Raw genomic sequence first — 21474 nt, forward strand, 5'->3', positions numbered from 1 at the left:
CCTACCTTATCACTCTACCTCTACCTCGTGTGTACTCAAGTATTGACTTTCACCAGTGTAAATACTCACAAACCCTCATACAGACACACACACACACTTATTGACCTGGTCAAGAGAGTTAACCCTGTCTCCGGCAAGACGTATACTTTACGAAAGTTGTCGGTCTTTATTAGCACCAATGAAAGCAGTTTTTTTCCCAGGGAACAGTTTCTAGGCCTCGTGGTGAGAGCATCAAGTTCCTTGGAAACTATTGCCGCAATAAACTTAGTCCTGTATGAATTGATATGCATTGATCTTAATCATACTTAATGATGCCCAGTGATCTAACCAGCACTGCATGTTTGAATCATTACCAAGAGTGAAAGATGAAATGTTTTGACAACTTTAAAAAATGATGCTCACATATTTGCGGCTATTCATAAGAACCCTGTTAGTTTGACCATCTCGAGATCTGGGAATCTTTTTTTTTTGAAAATAAAAAAAAGTGTTTTCCAAGATCAAGAAACTTGTAGACAACAGAGAAAATCTTATATGAGGGAAAGAAATGCAAATTTACAGTCATATATTTCGATACTATAATATTTGTTTCCCTTTTTATATTAAACAAAATTAATTAATTACCAACAATTATTTTTTTAATTGATTAATATTCTGAAATGGCTTGATCCGAAAATGGGCAGTTGGAGAAATAACGTGTTCAAAAATGTGTGGAATGTATATTTATATATCAATACTTGAATAACTCAGCGGCAAGCACGCCGACTTTTCATTAGAGACCTTAATTTTGAAATCAGACTCCAGCTAATTTTCAAAAATAGCTTTTAAAAAAGCAACATGGAAACTTTCAACAAATGTAACCCCTCCCCCTTCCCACTGATCCACAAAAGTCACTGGACCATAGCATACTTAGCATTTTACTTCTTCCATTTATTTATTTATTTTGTGCTATTTGTAATTCCCATGTAATAACGGATGTTTTGTTGTTCTCGACCCCCAACTTGCTTTGAACCAAATAGTAGGTCTGCTTCTAGTCCACAGCCTGTTGACTCTCCTGTCAGGCTCAGCACGTCTGTCTTTCCGTTTTGCCGCGTGACGTCATGTATTTATTTGAATTCTCCTATCGGGCCTCACATCTACAGTTTATCAGTTTTACCCGTTTGAACAAGAACTCTTGCCTTCTGCTCACCCCAAATTCTTTCCCCTTGCTGTCTTTGTTTTTCTAGAAGTCTTTGTGGCTGGGCCGTTTATTTGTTTCAAATTCTTCTTTTTAGTTTTATGTTCCATTGCGCGACGAACATGTTTGACTGATAAGTTCTGGACTTTTGTTTATTTCTATTACGTCAGTTCTCTCGTCTGTTTTTGTCAGACGATATCTCAGGGAAGACTTCAAGGTTGACACATCGTTTGCTTTTATAAATCTGAAAAGAGTTTTGTTTGTATTGTCACTAGAGACTAAATCTTTCTTGATTTTTTGTAGGAATAGGGCATTGATGAAGAAAATAGAAATACTTGATGGAAGATTTTACGGAAAGAATACTTGATTGAAGATTTTACGGAAAGAATACTTGATTGAAGATTTTACGGAAAGAATACTTGATTGAAGATTTTACGGAAAGAATACTTGATTGAAGATTTTACGGAAAGAATACTTGATGGAAGATTTTACGGAAAGAATACTTGATTGAAGATTTTACGGAAAGAATACTTGATTGAAGATTTTACGGAAAGAATACTTGATTGAAGATTTTACGGAAAGAATACTTGATTGAAGATTTTACGGAAAGAATACTTGATTGAAGATTTTACGGAAAGAATACTTGATTGAAGATTTTACGGAAAGAATACTTGATGGAAGATTTTACGGAAAGAATACTTGATTGAAGATTTTACGGAAAGAATACTTGATGAAGATTTTACGGAAAGAATACTTGATGGAAGATTTTACGGAAAGAATACTTGATTGAAGATTTTACGGAAAGAATACTTGATTGAAGATTTTACGGAAAGAATACTTGATTGAAGATTTTACGGAAAGAATACTTGATTGAAGATTTTACGGAAAGAATACTTGATTGAAGATTTTACGGAAAGAATACTTGATTGAAGATTTTACGGAAAGAATACTTGATTGAACTTATTATGGATAGAAATACATTAGTGACTTTTTTAAAGGATAGAAATACATGATTGAAGATTTACGGATAGGATACATAATACATAATTGACATTTAATGAATAGAATACTTGATTGAATTTTTACACAACTAAAAGAATGGTCTTGTGCTTGCTTGCACAGTGCTAGATTTACTACTAGTCAACAAAAGCTACAACTTAGAGCCCCAATTTATTCAGCCACTTATTTTATGTCAGGATAGTATTAATACTAGTTTTTTTTTTTTTTTTTCATCATTTTTTTTTTTTTGAAATTGATTCGTCGTTTGGCGTAGATGTCTTTTTATTTTTATTTTTTTTTACACCTTTACGAAGTCGTACCCATAGCTTGATTTAGTTTTTGTAAGTACCCTTTAGTCCTTCATTCTAAAATGAGGAAAATGGTAACTCTACAGTATCGATACATTGCTTAGCTCGAATCTTCCATTTCCCTTAATAGAACTCGGCATACTGATCATGAAGTTCTGGTTTAATTAAAATATATTCGATTTCTCCTTCATGCTCTACTTATGAAAGAAGCAATCACTCAACGGTTTTATATTTGTAGTTTTCATTGTCTGCTGGTTCTGGGGCGGCTACATTCCAAACAGATTATCATAGCTTACTGGAATAATAACTGCACATTTTTTTTATTACAACACACTAGGACTATCACAGCACACTCGGATTATTACAATTGGATTATCATAGCACACAAGGACGATAAAGCACTCTAGGACTATCACACTTCACTTTGATTAGCATAACAAACTTGGATTATTAAATCACGGATTATCATAGCACACTTGATTTATCACTAAACATTTGCATCATCATAGCACTCTTGTATTATCACCACACACTTGAATTATTATAGCACACTTGATTTATCACAGCACACTAGGATTATCACATCATACTCGGATTATCTTAGCGCACTTGGATTATCACAATACACTTTGGTTATTACACCACACGGGGATAATTAAAACACACTTGGATTATCACAGCACACTTGGATTATTAAAACACACTTGGATTATCACAGCACATTTGGATTATTAAAACACACTTAAATTTTTAAACACACTTGGATTATTAAAACCCACTTGGATTATTAAAACATACATGGATTATTAAAACACACTTGGATTATAACGCTTTGCGCATTGCTTAATATATTGTCCTCAGGTGAAATACTAATAAACAGTTTTAGTTTCTGAAAACATTTGAAAGCTAATTTTTTTGTATATAAATTTATTATTTATGTATATAAAAATTTGGTCTTAATTAAATTGACACCATAGTGTCGACCTTGAACCTCAAAGGAGAGTAAATCTGTTATCTTTAATTAACCGCGCTGCGACCTGCACATCTTTCGTCTGCTCTCTCTCTCTCTCTCTCTCTCTCTCTCTTCTTTGACTTGTCTCTCTCAAAATCCAGGATGTGGTCAATCTGATGGCTAGTCATCGATCTTTCCTACAGTTTTGTTTCTTCTCCTTCTCTTTCATCTCTCCCTAGAGTATTGAGAGTATAAGATTCTTGTCTCGAATCTCCACCCTTGGTTCCTTCCCCTGGCCAATTTCTCGGTCAAAGTCGACCCTCCCGGGAAAGCTTGTATCAGACCTTCTAGAGTTTGTGTCAAAATTCGTTTGGACTACTAGGACCGGGAAATTGGTGGGTAACCTAATAGAGGAGGTCGGGGATCATTTCATGTAGTGTTCTGTCGGCTGTCACTCCGCCCCCCTCCCCCCCCCAGCTCTTGTCTATTGCCGAGAAGTAGACCACTTGTGGTGCTTATCTTCTGTCATCACTCTAATAGCAGTATGGACTTAATATAGATCTATATTCTATGTACCGTCTAATAGCAGTATGGACTTACTATAGATCTATATTCTATGTACCGTCTAATAGTAGTATGGACTTACTATAGATCTATATTCTATGTATCGTCTAATAGCAGTATGGACTTAATATAGATCTATATTCTATGTACCGCCTAATAGCAGTATGGACTTACTATAGATCTATATTCTATGTATCGTCTAATAGCAGTAGGACTTAATATAGATCTATATTCTATGTACCGCCTAATAGCAGTATGGACTTACTATAGATCTATATTCTATGTATCGTAATATAATTGATAAAAAAAGAGGTGAAAAGAAATGCTGCCTGGTAGTGGGGTAGGATCTTCGTATTTCAACATGATAGTCCGGGGTTCAAACCGGCCCCGCTGTATGCCCTGCCGTCCTGTAGAAACTTTGGGCTACGTAAAAACTACTTACTTTGAAAGAAACGTCCGAAACAAATAAAAGAAAAAGAAATGTGGACTCCCGACAGTGGCCGACACAATTTACGTCACATCAGTAGTCATGAGGACAATTTCACGGAGATTACGTCTTAATAAATACTAGTTCAAAGCAATGGTGTAGCAACGTACCATGGGCCCGGGTTCAAAGCAATGGTGGAGCAACATACCATGGGCCCGGGCTCAATACAATGGCGTAACAACATACCCTGGGCCCGGGCTCAATACAATGGCGTAACAACGTACCCTGGGCCCGGGCTCAAAGCAATGGCGTAACAACGTACCCTGGGCCCGGGCTCAATACAATGGCGTAACAACATACCCTGGGCCCGGGCTCAATACAATGGCGTAACAACGTACCCTGGGCCCGGGCTCAAGAAAATCATGATCCCTCCCCCACTCTATTTCCAGAACCTCGAAGGTTTATTGTTGCGAACCCAAATCGACTCGTTCTGTTCGAGTCAGTACATTAACAGAAAGACATTTCGATGTAGGTAACATCTTTTAAAAGTGATAGTCTCATGACACTCAAAGTAATAATTAAATATTAAATGTAATAAGCGACTAACTTTCAATGATCCCTCTGCACCCTTATTAGTCATCTCTATTAAAGAAAGGAACTTTGTCCCAATGAGTCTGACGTATTTTTATTTGCTGTGATGTGGCCCCTTGGCATGCGGCCCTAGACATGCGACCCTAAACATGCGGACCGTCACATGCGACCTTTGACTTGTGACCATTTACATGCCACCTTTGACATGCGGCCCTTGATATTGTTTCAAATTTATACATGACCCATGGCCAAAACCATTGGCCACCACAGAGCTTCACCCATGCCTCTCTTTCAGAACGAGGCTAGAGCGCGCGCTTCCGAAAGTGTACTTGATACTTCTTACACAGGAAAAAAATATTGTTTTTGACACTGTAGACGTGAACGGTGCACTTTTAATTTCAAATGTCGTAGACCTTTTATAAAGTCGGCATCATTCTTTTAAACCTTCTCACTTCTAGATATTCTAACTTTTAGACCTTTTCACTTTCTAGACATTTTCACTTCTGGACCTTCTCATTTTTAGACCTTTTCACTTCTAGACCTTCTCACTTCTAGACCTTCTCACTTTTAGACCTTTTCACTTTTAAATTTCTCACTTCTAGGCCTTTTCACTTTTAAATTTCTCACTTCTAGACCTTTTCACTTCTAGACCTTTTCACTTCTAGACCTTTTCACTTCTAGACCTTCTCACTTCTAGACCTTTTCACTTATAAACCTATGCATTACCATCTACTTCAGCATTTTATTTTTGACCACACTGTACCTTTGTCTTCCATTGGAATCATTAGGGTCTTCCATTGGAATCATTAGGGTCTTCCATTGGAATCATTAGGGTCTTCCATTGGGATCATTGGGGTCTTACTTTATGTTAAGCTTGCACGTGGCTTGTCGTGGCGAGGTTGGTGTGGTTCAACCAGCTGTCAGATATTAAGATTGACCCACGACGTCTTGAGTTCACGACGCCGATCAAACAGCTCCAGAAACCAGATCATCAAAAAAGAGTTTCCGACTTGTGTATATGTGTGTGTGTGTCCTGTGTGTGTGTGTGTCCTGTCTGTGGGAGTGTTTCTTGTGTAGGTGTGTGGCGGAGGGTAAAAATACCAGGGTAAAGTGTAAGGGAGGGAAGGGGAGAGGAAGGTAGAATGACGGGGCGTGCCACGAGCAGTGCGGGCGTCACTAAGGGTGAGGTATCGTTGAGAAGGTATTATCCATTAGATGGACTCCTGCTTCATTGAGAACCGGAGTATCGATGTAGATCTATAGCTTCTGTGTCTAGACGCCTTCGTGACTTACAGTAGTAGTGCGTTCATCGATAGCGATAACATCAAAGTCTCACGGCCATCTTTTGTTTTTTTTTAAATCATTTCTCATCAAAGCTTGTTTCAATGTAATGGATCTAAGATCAAGGTTTCCTTGTCGAGATTGAGATCAAAAAACCTTTCAGAAATTATTTTAATGTTACATTTACAATGTTATACTTAGAATGTTATACTTAGAATGTTATACTTAGAATGTTATACTCAGATTTTGTTCTTGTTTAGGTTTAGTGTACATATCCACGCTGTACATGAAGTTAGTGCTAGGTAAAAACAAGTGCTTAATAACATAATAAGGCTTGTCTTAAAGTCCGAAGACTAATGAAGAATGCAGTATTCCTCGTGGCTACGCAGCCCCAGCTGTAACCTACATATTTTGCCACATTCTGCACAGGCATATTTTTTATTATTCTATGTTATTCACTTCGCCTAGGGCCTCCAACTATCTTAGGCCTGCTCTGCTTCGAAGTTTTCAAGAGTCCAGATGGTCAACAGGTGGGTTTAGCCGTACGGTGCGGTTATATTCAACAGGAAAGGGGGTGAAGGGAAATAATCAGACGTATAATAAACCGGTTATAGGCTTAACACAAGCTTTTAGGTTTGCCACATTCCACTCAGATGTAACAAGATTAGTCAAGTCTTTTGCTTTTAAAATCAATCATCAAGTCATCATATTCAAATATTACTTCACAAAGTCTTTTATGCTTATACAAGCTTCATAAATCTTCATGGACTTTGGCTTCAGTTCTTTTTCTATGGCAATGAATGTTCTAAATAGTCAAATGGAACAGTCAGCACAGTTACTTAAATACACCATGCAACTTTACCGATCTTATTAGTGCTAGATTTTATATCCCTTTTTTTTCTCTCTCTTTCTCTTTTCTTTTTTCAATAGGATATCTCAGCTCTTTAGCTTTTGACTTCAGTTGTCGAGCTGTTTACATCCTAGGAATCCTTGGGCCCTTGCTTCTTTTTCTTGCCTCCCCCTTGGGCTACTGACCTCCCTATTGGGCCTCCCTCTTTTTTTCTTCCCTTTTTTTCTTTTTTTTTTTAAACAAAAAGATGCATATTTTATTAGTAAGCGTACAAATTAAATAGTTACATTTTAAAATACAATGATGGCAAACATGGCAATGCAAATAGTTACATCTAGGTTGTCATAATATTTGAACGTTTTAAATTGCTTTGTATATGGCGTTATTTTTTTCCAATAGCATATTATGAATATTTTTTAAATGTAAAGTACTTACAATACATGTAGTGAGAATGTCAACAATAGGTAATTCAATAGAATCAATCAAAAAGGGAAAGTAGGAGCTCAAATGATATAAAAACATTTTAAACATCTTAGTCACATTTTTTATTCCACTTTGTCTACATTGCTTATGGTTGTTTCCCTTGTGCTTTGCTACATTACCCCAGTTCTATCAAACGTGCATACACATCTATATGTGTAGACTTTTATGCGAACATAGGCATTTAAACATTTATATTGTTTCTTTTATTGTCTCCCTTTATATGACAATTTTTGATTTCCTCCCTTGAGATTAGGAAAACTACTTCCTCATCATCAAGGTAAAAATCCTGCTAGATTTTATGTCCAGAATAGATACATTCTTTTATTGTTTCCCTTTATATGACAATTTTTGATTTCCTCCCTTGAGATTCGGAAAACTACTTCCTCATCATCAAGGTGAAAATCCTGCTAGATTTTATGTCCAGAATACATACATTCTGATTTTGGTGTTGCTACCTAGATATCTTTAAATTGTATTTTTATGGTCACTGTTGTAAATTCGATCTCGTTTCGAGTTTGTGACGCAATGCATACGTTTCACCATCGAAATTAAAGTTACATTTTAATACAGCGTTTAGCTCATATTAGTTATATGTTTCTTTCTATGACATTTCAGATCTGAGTTTTCTAATTGATATTCTCAATCTACGGTAATGACGTTCACAACTGGACTGGATCTTGACCATCTAGGTAAGTCGATGTTATTTACAAGCAATTGAATACACATGTATACACTTTGTAGTGGGAACTGTTGCTTGTAGCAGGGTTCAAGCAATTGAATACACATGTATACACTTTGTAGTGGGAACTGTTGCTTGTAGCAGGGTTCAAGCTATTGAATACACATGTATACACTTTGTAGTGGGAACTGTTGCTTGTAGCAGGGTTCAAGCTATTGAATACACATGTATACACTTTGTAGTGGGAACTGTTGCTTGTAGCAGGGTTCAAGCTATTGAATACACATGTATACACTTTGTAGTGGGAACTGTTGCTTGTAGCAGGGTTCAAGCTATTGAATACACATGTATACACTTTGTAGTGGGAACTGTTGCTTGTAGCAGGGTTCAAGCAATTGAATACACATGTATACACTTTGTAGTGGGAACTGTTGCTTGTAGCAGGGTTCAAGCAATTGAATACACATGTATACACTTTGTAGTGGGAACTGTTGCTTGTAGCAGGGTTCAAGCAATTGAATACACATGTATACACTTTGTAGTGGGAACTGTTGCTTTTAGCAGGGTTCAAGCTATTGAATACACATGTATACACTTTGTAGTGGGAACTGTTGCTTGTAGCAGGGTTCAAGCTATTGAATACACATGTATACACTTTGTAGTGGGAACTGTTGCTTGTAGCAGGGTTCAAGCTATTGAATACACATGTATACACTTTGTAGTGGGAACTGTTGCTTGTAGCAGGGTTCAAGCTATTGAATACACATGTATACACTTTGTAGTGGGAACTGTTGCTTGTAGCAGGGTTCAAGCAATTGAATACACATGTATACACTTTGTAGTGGGAACTGTTGCTTGTAGCAGGGTTCAAGCAATTGAATACACATGTATACACTTTGTAGTGGGAACTGTTGCTTGTAGCAGGGTTCAAGCAATTGAATACACATGTATACACTTTGTAGTGGGAACTGTTGCTTGTAGCAGGGTTCAAGCAATTGAATACACATGTATACACTTTGTAGTGGGAACTGTTGCTTGTAGCAGGGTTCAAGCTATTGAATACACATGTATACACTTTGTAGTGGGAACTGTTGCTTGTAGCAGGGTTCAAGCTATTGAATACACATGTATACACTTTGTAGTGGGAACTGTTGCTTGTAGCAGGGTTCAAGCTATTGAATACACATGTATACACTTTGTAGTGGGAACTGTTGCTTGTAGCAGGGTTCAAGCAATTGAATACACATGTATACACTTTGTAGTGGGAACTGTTGCTTGTAGCAGGGTTCAAGCAATTGAATACACATGTATACACTTTGTAGTGGGAACTGTTGCTTGTAGCAGGGTTCAAGCAATTGAATACACATGTATACACTTTGTAGTGGGAACTGTTGCTTGTAGCAGGGTTCAAGCTATTGAATACACATGTATACACTTTGTAGTGGGAACTGTTGCTTGTAGCAGGGTTCAAGCTATTGAATACACATGTATACACTTTGTAGTGGGAACTGTTGCTTGTAGCAGGGTTCAAGCTATTGAATACACATGTATACACTTTGTAGTGGGAACTGTTGCTTGTAGCAGGGTTCAAGCTATTGAATACACATGTATACACTTTGTAGTGGGAACTGTTGCTTGTAGCAGGGTTCAAGCTATTGAATACACATGTATACACTTTGTAGTGGGAACTGTTGCTTGTAGCAGGGTTCAAGCTATTGAATACACATGTATACACTTTGTAGTGGGAACTGTTGCTTGTAGCAGGGTTCAAGCTATTAGCAACACGCTCAGTACGACATGGCGCTATCTACTTTGTGGCTCCCCTTTTGTTCTATTTGTGAGGGAATAGAGAAAGTTACAAGTCAAAGTTCTCGCTGACAGTCAAGAGTCTTCGTAACAATCGTAATACAAAGTTCAATGACTAATAGTGATGAACTATAAGTGTATATTCGTAAACCATTGATTTTAAAGGCTGTCTTACACGTTTTAAAAGAAAAGATTTAAGCTAAATTAATTTTGACAATCGATTTGATTAATTTTGGCAATTTCCAGTTTCGCAATGACATCAAAACAAAACGTCATTGAAATTCTGTTGTGGACAGTCTCACCTGTGGAAGAAAACAACTGGGACATGCCTCTTCCGGAATGTTCGACAGAAAACTAAACTAGCATTACACACCGGCTACGTCCAGTGATTTTGGTCTCAGGCTGTATAGGTGTATAGGGCCTAGTTAGGGTTTTGTTTCCCATGGACTTCCTTTTTTGTTCTATCACTTGGACCGGCTCGTGCATTCGAATATCACTTTTCTAACACCCCCCCCCCCCCATTTACCACTTCTTCGCCTTAACAAATAGTCTTACTTACACTAGCTGACTATTCTTTTGCTTTTCATTATTTCCAACTATTTGATAAGCTCTATGATGCTATTTCTGCATAGGACTTTTTTTTTAATATGTGCATCTTGAGAATCGTGATGCTCACGTAATACTTTGGTTCTTTTTCAATAAAACTTTTCCGATTTTAGCGAAACCCTTTTTGGTCAGTATATTCTGATACGTGATTTGGTTTCATTGGAACGGCCGGCTTTGGGGCCCCCCTCCCAAACACACTTCTGACCTGTCAATGTAATATCAATGTTCTCCCCACCACCCTTTTCGCCCCCATTAAAAACTTAAATTGTACAATCTATTAAATCTAATTGACACGGCCCGATGTCTGACACTACCCCCCTACCAACATATACTTTTTATCCGTGAAGTTGATTTCCGGTTTCACTTATTTCAGTCCCCCGCCCGGTTTTTTTTTCTCCACACTATTCCTAAGGAAATATTTCTATTTATAATGTCTAAGTATTCATCAACTTTCATTTCTTTATCGAAATATTTCAAAACCTTTCTGATGCTTTTCGGCACCAGTCTTTCTTTTATTATTGCATCCTGCGCATGAAACACTCACATACTATTTTAAGAATAATTTAACATTCGGACATGTTCGCCAGATGGAGGACAATCGCATCCCGAAAATCATTCTGTACGGGCAACTTGCGTCTGGCTCATGAAAAACTGGTCGCCCCCCACCTCCGTTAAGTGGATGTGATAAAACGGGATTTAAAATCAGTGAACGTTGATACTGACCACTGGGAAGACATAGCCTTGGACCGCACTATAGGCACACAGAAAGTTGTAACTGGTTGCATTTTAGTATTTTTTATCGTCCACAGACATTGCGTGAATTATATTCGAATATATGTCAGTGAATCAGGGCTGTTTGAGTTTATAATATAGCTGTATTTTTCCTGTGACTTTTTAGTCTATGGTCTGTAAAATTTGAATAACTTTGACAAATTTAAAGATTTCGATTTAGTGAACCGTATAACTCTCAACTAGTACCTAGTATAAACATTATATACTCTTTCTTTTCATGTATAGCAATGATCCCGGAAATAGTATTTTAAAAATATGTAATAATATTTCATGCTAAATGTTTTCACATAATAGAATGGCTGGTTAGTTCAGTTGTTAGAGCGCGCGCATATAACGCGAATGTCGTGGTTTCGATCCACAAAATGGCATTTTTTTAAATGACAGAATATGAATAACTAGTTGACTTGATCTAGTTTGAAGACCAAGTGGAATGGATGGAATGTGTTTTTATATAACCTGTTCTCTCTCTCTCTCTCTCTCTCTCTCTCTCTCTCACACACACACACACACACACACACACACACTGCGAATTTCTTCTAATTAAAAAAAACAACCATAAAACTTTCAAATAAAGCCATCTATCACGACAACATTTTTTTAAAGAAATATTTCGTTTCTTCATCTGCGTTCATGTTTTTCTTTTAAACTCACGCGCTTCGAAATTTGTATTTTTACCTTCAAATAGATATTTTGAAAAAAAAGAACAAAAAAAAACCTCTCACACTTTGTCGTCATCTGGTGAGGTTGTCATAGAGACATCATTGATTTTGTCCACGTACTGTGTGCTGTCAACGGGAGATGTGTTGACTAGACACTCCAGTAATAGCTGTTTGGAGGGGGAGGAAGTGGGGGGGGGGGCTGCTCTAGTGATGGACTCCCATTAGTCCACTAGTGCCTCAACTACAACCTCCTGTGTGTTGGGTGCCTGTGTAGATGACCGAGCCAATAGTGCTGACTGTATGTGTGTGTGAGTTGGCGTACGCTGTGTGGGACGGCTAGGGGGGAAGGCACGTGAACTGTTGACAAATTTATTTGACTGGCGTGGGAGGTTGTTTTTTTTTTTCAAATCAAAGAGATAAGTGAATTATCAAGTTTTGAAAGTGACTCTTTTGATTTGTAATGAGGAATTATCAGATAGAATGATAGAGTGCAATATTGTCATATAAAATACAGCATAATTAATTACAGTATAAAAAATTTTCACGGTTCTTGTTCATTGTTTGTGACATATATTTAGGCTAGAATACAAAGACAAGAAGTGAGATTTAAAACATTTTTTGTTTCAATACTAATTTTTTTAAAAGTTGGATAGGATTCTTTGTTAGGAGCATTTCTACCTTCACGCTAAGAATTAAATGGGGTTTCCCGATAGCTTTTTGTAGCAATGTTTCTCTCGAATTTAGGAAATTTAGGCACCGGATATTTAGGCACCGCGTATTTACGGATATTTAGGCACCGGATATTTAGGCACCCGGAAATTTAGGCACCCGGAAATTTAGGCACCCGGATAATTAGGCACCCGGAAATTTAGGCACCGGATAATTAGGCAATTTTTGACAAGGCGGAAAATTAGGCACCGGATAATTAGGCACTCTTTAATTAGCGACCTTAATTTTGAAAGTAGTTTTAAAATGTTAACGTATATGTTATCCTTAGGCTATAGACTATCGGTGACGTTATAATAAATAGCAACTATAACGATTCTAACTTAAGAAAAGCTGACAGAATGGGGAAAATGACAATCATGAGAATGTGTGGAAAAAAAATGACTCCTGAGTCATTATATAATATAGACATCACAGCATTCAGGGGAGGGGAGGTAGAGATGATTCTCCGCTCATTGCTTCCGTCCATCCCCAACCCCTAAGGTTGAATGGCTAGTTTTTTAAATGGATGATTATTCAATTTGTGTGAATATTTAGTTACTAATGTAAATTCTTATGATTAAAAAGTATTATAAAATATTTTTATTATGTCAGGGAGTGTTGGTGATAAATATAATCGCAATCGCCCTCTGCTTGTGGGAAAGGGAGGGGTCGTACTCTTAAAATGGGGTGGGCGGGGGGGGGGCGCACACACTCTCACTTAAATGAGAGGATTTCTCGCAGGTAGACGTAAACTTGGTCGTAAAAGTTACGTAGTGAATCTGAAGGCTACACACTGGACTAAAGGGTATGGAAACACAAAGGTGTTCAAATGGAAGTCTGGGGATTATATTTTAGAGGCCTTCCAAAAACTTTGGTAGACACATTTCTGTTAAAACCATCATAATAATAAGAACAGTAATAAAAATAATAATATATATAAGGGAAATGAAGATAGTAAATTTCATTGGGCAGTTTTGAAAGTTAGGGAAACGAGTGTTTTTTTGTTGTTGTTTTTTTTAATCATATGTGTGTGTGTGTGTTTAATAATGTGTGTATGAAACCTTTTTTGTCGTTGTTTTTTTTTTTTCATTATGAAAAAAAAAAAGAATTGTATATGGTACTGAACACAAAAGGAATGGGGGAATCATACCTTCTAGAAAATTGTAGTAAATATATTTGGTTTATGATAGAGAAGGAGGGGTTAAATTGGAACATCAACAATCTTCTATAAGCAGAATAAGTATTAATAAGAGACCAATATTAAAAAAAAAATGATATTTAAATTTTTAACTCATCTGTCTTTTCCATAAACTTTTTTTAAATTTTCAAAACATTATATTTTATCGTAATTTCTAGCCGTTTTGTGATTTCCATTGCAATTTATATAAATATTATATTACATACATTTACATTATATATATATATATATATATATATATATATATATATATATATATATATATATATATATATATATATATATATATATATATATATATATAGGCCTATATATATCCAATAAAAGTTAATTACCACATTTGAAGGACGTAACACACCTATACACTCACACAATAGATCTTCCTGAAGGGGTTACCCATTAACAATAGAAAAGAAGGAGTGTTGATAATAGATATTAATGGTATTATAAAATATGTATACTACTGTTGTAACCCCACTCCCGCGCTACACTAATGGTGCGCATCTGAGCACTACTGAACACGACTAGTGAAAGACATATAGAGACAGGAAGAAGAACTGTTGTGAGCCGGCTAAAAGTCATGGGAGTCTGAACAGTCTGGTGCTGAGTGCTGTCCTGTGTGATACTAGGAAACTGTGTGGGAGACCTGGAGCGACACTGGGAAGTGTGTCGGTGGTCTGTTCTGTGTTCTGGTATAAAGTAGGACTCTTAGAACTTAGACATATTACTCCCTGTGACTTTATAGCAGACGTCCAAGTCTAACTAGTAACTATTACTATTTGTTGATGCTTATACTAGTTATAATAAATAAATACATCGTTTACTGTTGCCGACCTGTCTTTCGTTGAGTGCCTGCCTTAGAGAGTTACAATACTACTTTAGTTTATCAACATATTTAATTCCTATCAGTAACGCTCGCAAATCCACCCTGCTCATTTCCATTCCTACTATAAGAAGACAATTTTCTCCAGATTTCCATTTTAGCAGTTATGTACAATGCTGTACCCTGCCCTGTACTCCAGTGTGTAGCCTTGAGACTCATTGCGTCATTTTCACGACCTAGTTCAACATCTACCCGCCACAAATCCTCTCCTTTAGTGGGAGTGCGTAGAGGGGGAAGGGCTAAGGTCAGGAAGCAATGAGAAGAGAATCAACTCTACCTCCCCTTCCCTGAATCCTGTGAGGTCTATATTTTATAATGACTTTTAATCCGGAGTCATTTTTTCCACACATTCTCACGATTGTCATTTTTTCCTCGTTTTGTCAGCTTTTCTTTTATATCATGATAATTCAGTAAGAATCGTTATAGTCAGGAGTCATTTTTTTTCCACACATTCTCATGATTGTCATTTTCCCCATTCTGTCAGCTTTTCTTAAGTTAGAATCGTTATAGTTGCTATTTATTATAACGTCACCGATAGCCCATAGCCTAAGGATAACATATACGTTAAAATTTTAAAACTATTTTCAAAATTAAGGTCGCTAATTAAAGAGTGCCTAATTATCCGGTGCCTAATTTTCCGCCTTGTCAAAAAGTGCCTAATTATCCGGTGCCTAAATTTCCGGGTGCCTAATTATCCGGGTGCCTAAATTTCCGGGTGCCTAAATATCCGGGTGCCTAAATTTCCGGGTGCCTAAACATCCGGTGGCGAAATATCCGGTGCCTAAATATCCGATGCCTAAATTTCCAGATACCGTTTCTCTCTCTCCCTATCTGTGTGTGTTTTTGTGTGAGTATAAGGGTTTCTCTATTTTTTTTTTTTTTTTTTTTGAGATGCTAGCCGGACATTATCCGCGGCCTGCGGGCCTTAGTTTGTGTATTGCTAATCTAGTGGGTTGGATTTATATCTATGTTAAACTTAGCTAATGTTCGTTTCAAGTTTTTCTCTTTCGCCACGAAAATAAAAGTAGTTTTGTGAAAATGGGTTTGCATCCATATCAGATATAAAATACTTTGGAAACGGGTTTAACCGATTTGTTAAAAGCTTCTTTAATAGAAATACATTTAGCTATGCTATTAGAATGAAAGAAGCGCGAGATGAATGGGATCTAAAGTACAATTAAAACGGCTTTACCCGATTTGTTATATGAATGCGATTATAAAGTACATCACAAATTTGTGTAAAAAATGCTTTTGAAACACAAATTTGAAGGTTAATTTTATTTAATAATGAAATCAATAGACTATATTTTGTATTTTCGTGTGTCAAAGTAAAAAACTGTTTCTGCAAGTTGTAGTTCTTAAAATTAGATCTAGATCTAGATCCTTTCGGTCTTCTATCTTGTCTTATATAATACAGACGTTACTTCAAAAAAGAAGATGATTACGTCCTACGCGTCATGCATTTAGTCATGCATATTAACCAATGACTTAAATTCAGCCAGTCACTGGTTTTCCTGGCTAGCTCAGGCAACCCATTCCATGCTCTAATAGCACTAGGGAAGAAGGAGTATTTGTACAAATTTGTCCTAGCATATGGGACGAGGAATGTGCCTTTATCTTTGTGTCTTTCTGAGTATTTTATTAAATTTTGTTTTTGTATTTGAAGATTATGGTTCACTGTTTTATGTATGATTGCTACTTTACTTTTGAGCCTTCTGTCCTGAAGGCTTTGTAAATTTAGTGATTTTACTAAAGGTGTTACTCTAGTCAAATGTGAATATTCGTTTGTTATGAATCTCACTGCTCTATTTTGTGTCTGTTCCAGTTTCTTAATGTTTTCTTGAGTTGAGGGGTCCCAAACGGAGGATGCATATTCTATTATTGGCCTAACCAAGGTTAAATAACATTTTAGTTTTATGTTCTTATTTGATTTATAGAAATTTCTTTTAATAAATCCTAATGCTTTGTTTGATTTTTTTGTAGTTTCATCAATATGTGGATTCCATGACAGTTTTTCATTTATTATAACACCTAGGTATTTTGCGTTTTTAGTCTGTGTTACTGGTTTGCCATGAATAAGATTGGTGGAATTAATTTGTTTTAGTTTTTTTGTTACTCTTAACAACTGACATTTTTCTGGGTGGAAAGACATGCTCCAATTTGATTCCCATTTCTGTAATTCATCTAATTCTCTTTGTAAAATATCTGTGTCTTGTGTTGTTTTTATTGTTCTATATATTATGCAATCGTCTGCAAATAATCTGACTTTTGTTCCTGAAGTAATGCAATTTGGTAAATCATTTATGTAAATTAAAAATAGTAGTGGACCCAAGACTGTTCCTTGAGGTACACCTGAGTTTACTGTTATCGGTGTTGATTTAGAGCCATTTATTATTACAGTTTGTTCTCTCCCTATCAGAAAATCTTTAATCCACTGATGCAGTGGACCATTAATGCCGAAATATTTTAATTTTTTAAGCAAACTATGGTGGTGAACTTTGTCAAAAGCCTTAGAAAAATCTAGTAAGATAGCATCTATTTGTTCACTAGTATCTAAACCTTTTGAAAAATCATCAATTAGTCCTATTAACAATCTGGTATAAACTTTGTCACATGTAAATTATGAGTGAGTCTGGTGTGAATGTACACTTTGGTTTCTTATAGTTATAATGTTTTTTGTTTGGTGTAATGCACAAATTGTAAGACAAATTTCCTTACGGATAATAAAGATTATTATTATTATTATTATTATTATTATTATTAGTTGTGTTTCACATGATCTATATTTCCTAAAGCCATGTTGGTATGGTGTGAGGACATTATGTTTGTCTAAGTGGTTTATGATGTTGCTACATATTATGTGTTCTAGGATTTTACATGTGATGCTCTCGTGTAAACATGGCCTAGATCCATGAAATAGTAATACTTTCATACAGTTAGGCAACTTTTTTTTTTGAGGTTCTTAAATTTGTTTTAGGGCTACTATACATACGTTACGGTTAAAGTTAGTACCCAAAGAACATGTATGCCAATTTTAACCAGATTGGTCAAACGGTTTTGATTTTTATGCAGGACACAAACCCATACATACATCCGCCTTACTTTCTGCTTTATAGTATAGAATAGATGTTACTGTCCTGAAGTAATAAAAGAAAAAAAAAATGATGACACAACAGTATTAAGAGGGTGACAAAGTAATTGCAAGGTAAATACGTAACAATTCAAGGCGTAATGCTACAGAAAGAGATTCTGTCGATTCCATTGATTTGTATGTACAGATAGTTTGGTATACAATTTGAAGTCACATCAGATCACAACACTCTTGTCTGTCTGTCTCCTATCTAGTTAGTTGGTACACAATTTGAAGTCACATCAGATCACAACACTCTTGTCTGTCTGGAAGTCACATCAGATCACAACACTCTTGTCTGTCTGTCTCCTATCTAGTTAGTTGGTACACAATTTGAAGTCACATCAGATCACAACACTCTTGTCTGTCTGGAAGTCACATCAGATCACAACACTCTTGTCTGTCTGTCTGTCTGTCTGTCTCCTATTTTCCTGTATCTCTGTTTTTAAACTTGCCGGTAAATCTATGAAGTAATTCATCTCAGATCACTACGCCTTTGTCTATATCTCTCTGTCTCTTCCTCTGACTCTTCCTCTGTCTCTGTCTCTCTGTTTATCGCATTGCTAACTTGTGTCTTAAGTCCATTGAAATGATGAGCCTTTATTGCCTGGTTTCTAGAACTAACTTGGGCTGATAGTGTCAAGGCTACAATTATAACTTGATCTTAACAATCCTTGAAGTAACAAGTTGAGCAATAATCTGTAACATTACATATTTGATTGGCCTCTGCTTTTCACTGCGGCCCTGCCCTCAAGTCATGTCACGTGACTCTACTGGCGGTAACTAGTACCAATTTCTATTTCACACAATCACAATCCGTTAATTACGTTATCGTCACCTGGGACACAGCAATACCCGAAGTAATAGAACTAGCTGCAGCCATACATAGATCTAGTAATGTTTTAGTGGCCCTTTACCTTTGATATCCGATGCTTAGAATATCCCAGCACTTTGCATAGTACTGTAACTTCAACTCAAGAAGACTAAAAGTAGATTTCAATGTATTTCGATGGTAACAAAAAACACACACACTTATTTGAGATTTGATAATTAAATCTTCAAGTTTAATAAATGAATCGCAGAACCACCACACACACACACATATTCACACACACACATTCACACACACACACTTTCACACACACACATTCACACACACACATTCACACACACACACACTCACACTCACACTCACTCACTCACTCTCAGTGTTGTAGCATCTAAAAATGAAATGTTCGGTTCTCAGCTGTTACAGGAAGTCTCGCTAACACTTGATGGTCAGCCTCTGTCTTGTAATAGACTACTACTTCCCAGTATCATTGGCGGCACTGTTCATCTCGTGACTACAATCTTTGCTTATTACATGAACATAGGAACTGGGCCGGTCTTAGGCCACTGCAGCCTATGCGGCCGCAGTGGGCCCCGCACTTTCATAGGCCCCGCGCTAATTCTATGTGTATTTTAAATTAAATTAAACCAGTATAAAATTGAAAAACATATTAAAACGTCATGGAAACCTCTTGAAAACCCATAAAAAATCTCCTTCAAATATAGACAACGTTGTCATTTTGGAGAGTCATTCAATAGGGTAAACGCCAATACTACGCGTGATTAAAATAAACGGCTTTGTCAGCTTTCCTTCAATAAACTTGTAGCCTAATGCAAAGAGGAGTTTATTTTCCAATACAAAATCGTAGTTTTCTCTTAATTATTATCCTTATTATATATCCTACTCTGACTGGGCCCCGCTCAATCCATTCGCATAGGGCCCCGCAATGGTTAGGGCCGGCCCTGCATAGAAACATTGACATCTTCTACACGTTTGTTTTCCTTTTACCTAAATCCGCGTGAGGGTCACTTGGACAGAGTTTACACGTGTTGGTTTCTGACACTTTTTTGTTTCACTCACTTTCTCTCTTTCTTTCACTTTCTCTCTTTCTTTCACTTTCTCTCTTTCTTTCACTTTCTCTCTTTCTTTCACTTTCTCTCTTTCTTCCACTTTCTCTCTTTCTTTCACTTTCTCTCTTTCTTTCACTTTCTCTCTTCCTTTCACTTTCTCTCTTTCTTTAACTTTCTCTCTTCCTTTCACTTTCTTTCTTCCACTTTCTCTCTTTCTTTCACTTTCTCTCTTTCTTTCACTTTCTCTCTTTCTTTCACTTTCTCTCTTTCTTCCACTTTCTCTCTTTCTTTCACTTTCTCTCTTCCTTTCACTTTCTCTCTTTCTTTAACTTTCTCTCTTCCTTTCACTTTCTTTCTTCCACTTTCTCTCTTTCTTTCACTTTCTCTCTTTCTTTCACTTTCTCTCTTTCTTTCACTTTCTCTCTTTCTTCCACTTTCTCTCTTTTATTCACTTTCTCTCTTTCTTTCACTTTCTCTCTTTCTTTAACTTTCTCTCTTTCTTTCACTTTCTCTCTTTCTTTCACTTTCTCTCTTTCTTTCACTTTCTCTCTTTCTTCCACTTTCTCTCTTTCTTTCACTTTCTCTCTTTCTTTCACTTTCTCTCTTTCTTCCACTTTCTCTCTTTCTTCCACTTTCTCTCTTTCTTCCACTTTCTCTCTTTCTTTCACTTTCTCTCTTTCTTTCACTTTCTCTCTTTCTTCCACTTTCTCTCTTTCTTCCACTTTCTCTCTTTCTTTCACTTTCTCTCTTTCTTTCACTTTCTCTATTTCTTTCATTTTCTCTTTCTTTCACTTTCTCTCTTCCTTTCACTTTCTCTCTTTCTTCCACTTTCTCTCTTTCTTTCACTTTCTCTCTTTCTTTCACTTTCTCTCTTTCTTTCACTTTCTCTCTTTCTTTCACTTTCTCTCTTTCTTTCACTTTCTCTCTTTCTTTCACTTTCTCTCTTTCATTCACTTTCTCTCTTTCATTCACTTTCTCTTTTTCCTTTTCTTTTCTTCTTCTCTTTTCTTTCATTTACCTCTATTTTTCACTATTTTTTCTTTGACTATTTCTGTCTTTCTTTTGTCTACACTTTCTCACTCTGTTTAACTCACACTCTTTAGTTAATGTCCTCCTTGATTAGCCAAATGTCCGGACCAGGGGTCAGAAAGATAATTACGTTTTTCGGTCTCTGTACTTGAATGCGTTGCCGGAAGGAAAAAAAAACCACGAGGACTTGGAAAGGGGGGGGGGGGGACTAAAGTATGATGGAGACAACAGGTAAACACTTCAGAAAACCAACCCGGCAACTCGTCGACCCTCCCGAGGTATTTCAAAAATGGGATGCCAACCCCATTGACCTGGTTGTAGCCAATCGATCGAGTCTCAGAGAGACACAAGTTGGATCGCTGTTATGTCTTGTACATGTATGTTTGTAGTTGGTTTAGTGGCATCATGTCTTGTACATGTATGTTTGTAGTTGGTTTAGTGGCATCATGTCTTGTA

The 21474-nt window shown here is 36.6% G+C and overlaps 1 long non-coding RNA gene across 1 annotated transcript in view; it reads left to right on the plus strand.

The window, feature by feature from the left end:
* LOC129924639 (uncharacterized) overlaps nucleotides 1–8318 on the plus strand; it is a 71742-nt gene extending 63424 nt beyond the window's left edge. The window contains exon 3 of the long non-coding RNA XR_008776653.1: nucleotides 8245–8318. This is a non-coding gene — a long non-coding RNA (uncharacterized LOC129924639). The remainder of the gene's footprint in view (nucleotides 1–8244) is intronic.
* Nucleotides 8319–21474: the final 13156 nt, after the last annotated feature.

This window comes from Biomphalaria glabrata, chromosome 2 (assembly GCF_947242115.1).
Source record: "Biomphalaria glabrata chromosome 2, xgBioGlab47.1, whole genome shotgun sequence".
NCBI lineage: Eukaryota > Metazoa > Mollusca > Gastropoda > Planorbidae > Biomphalaria > Biomphalaria glabrata.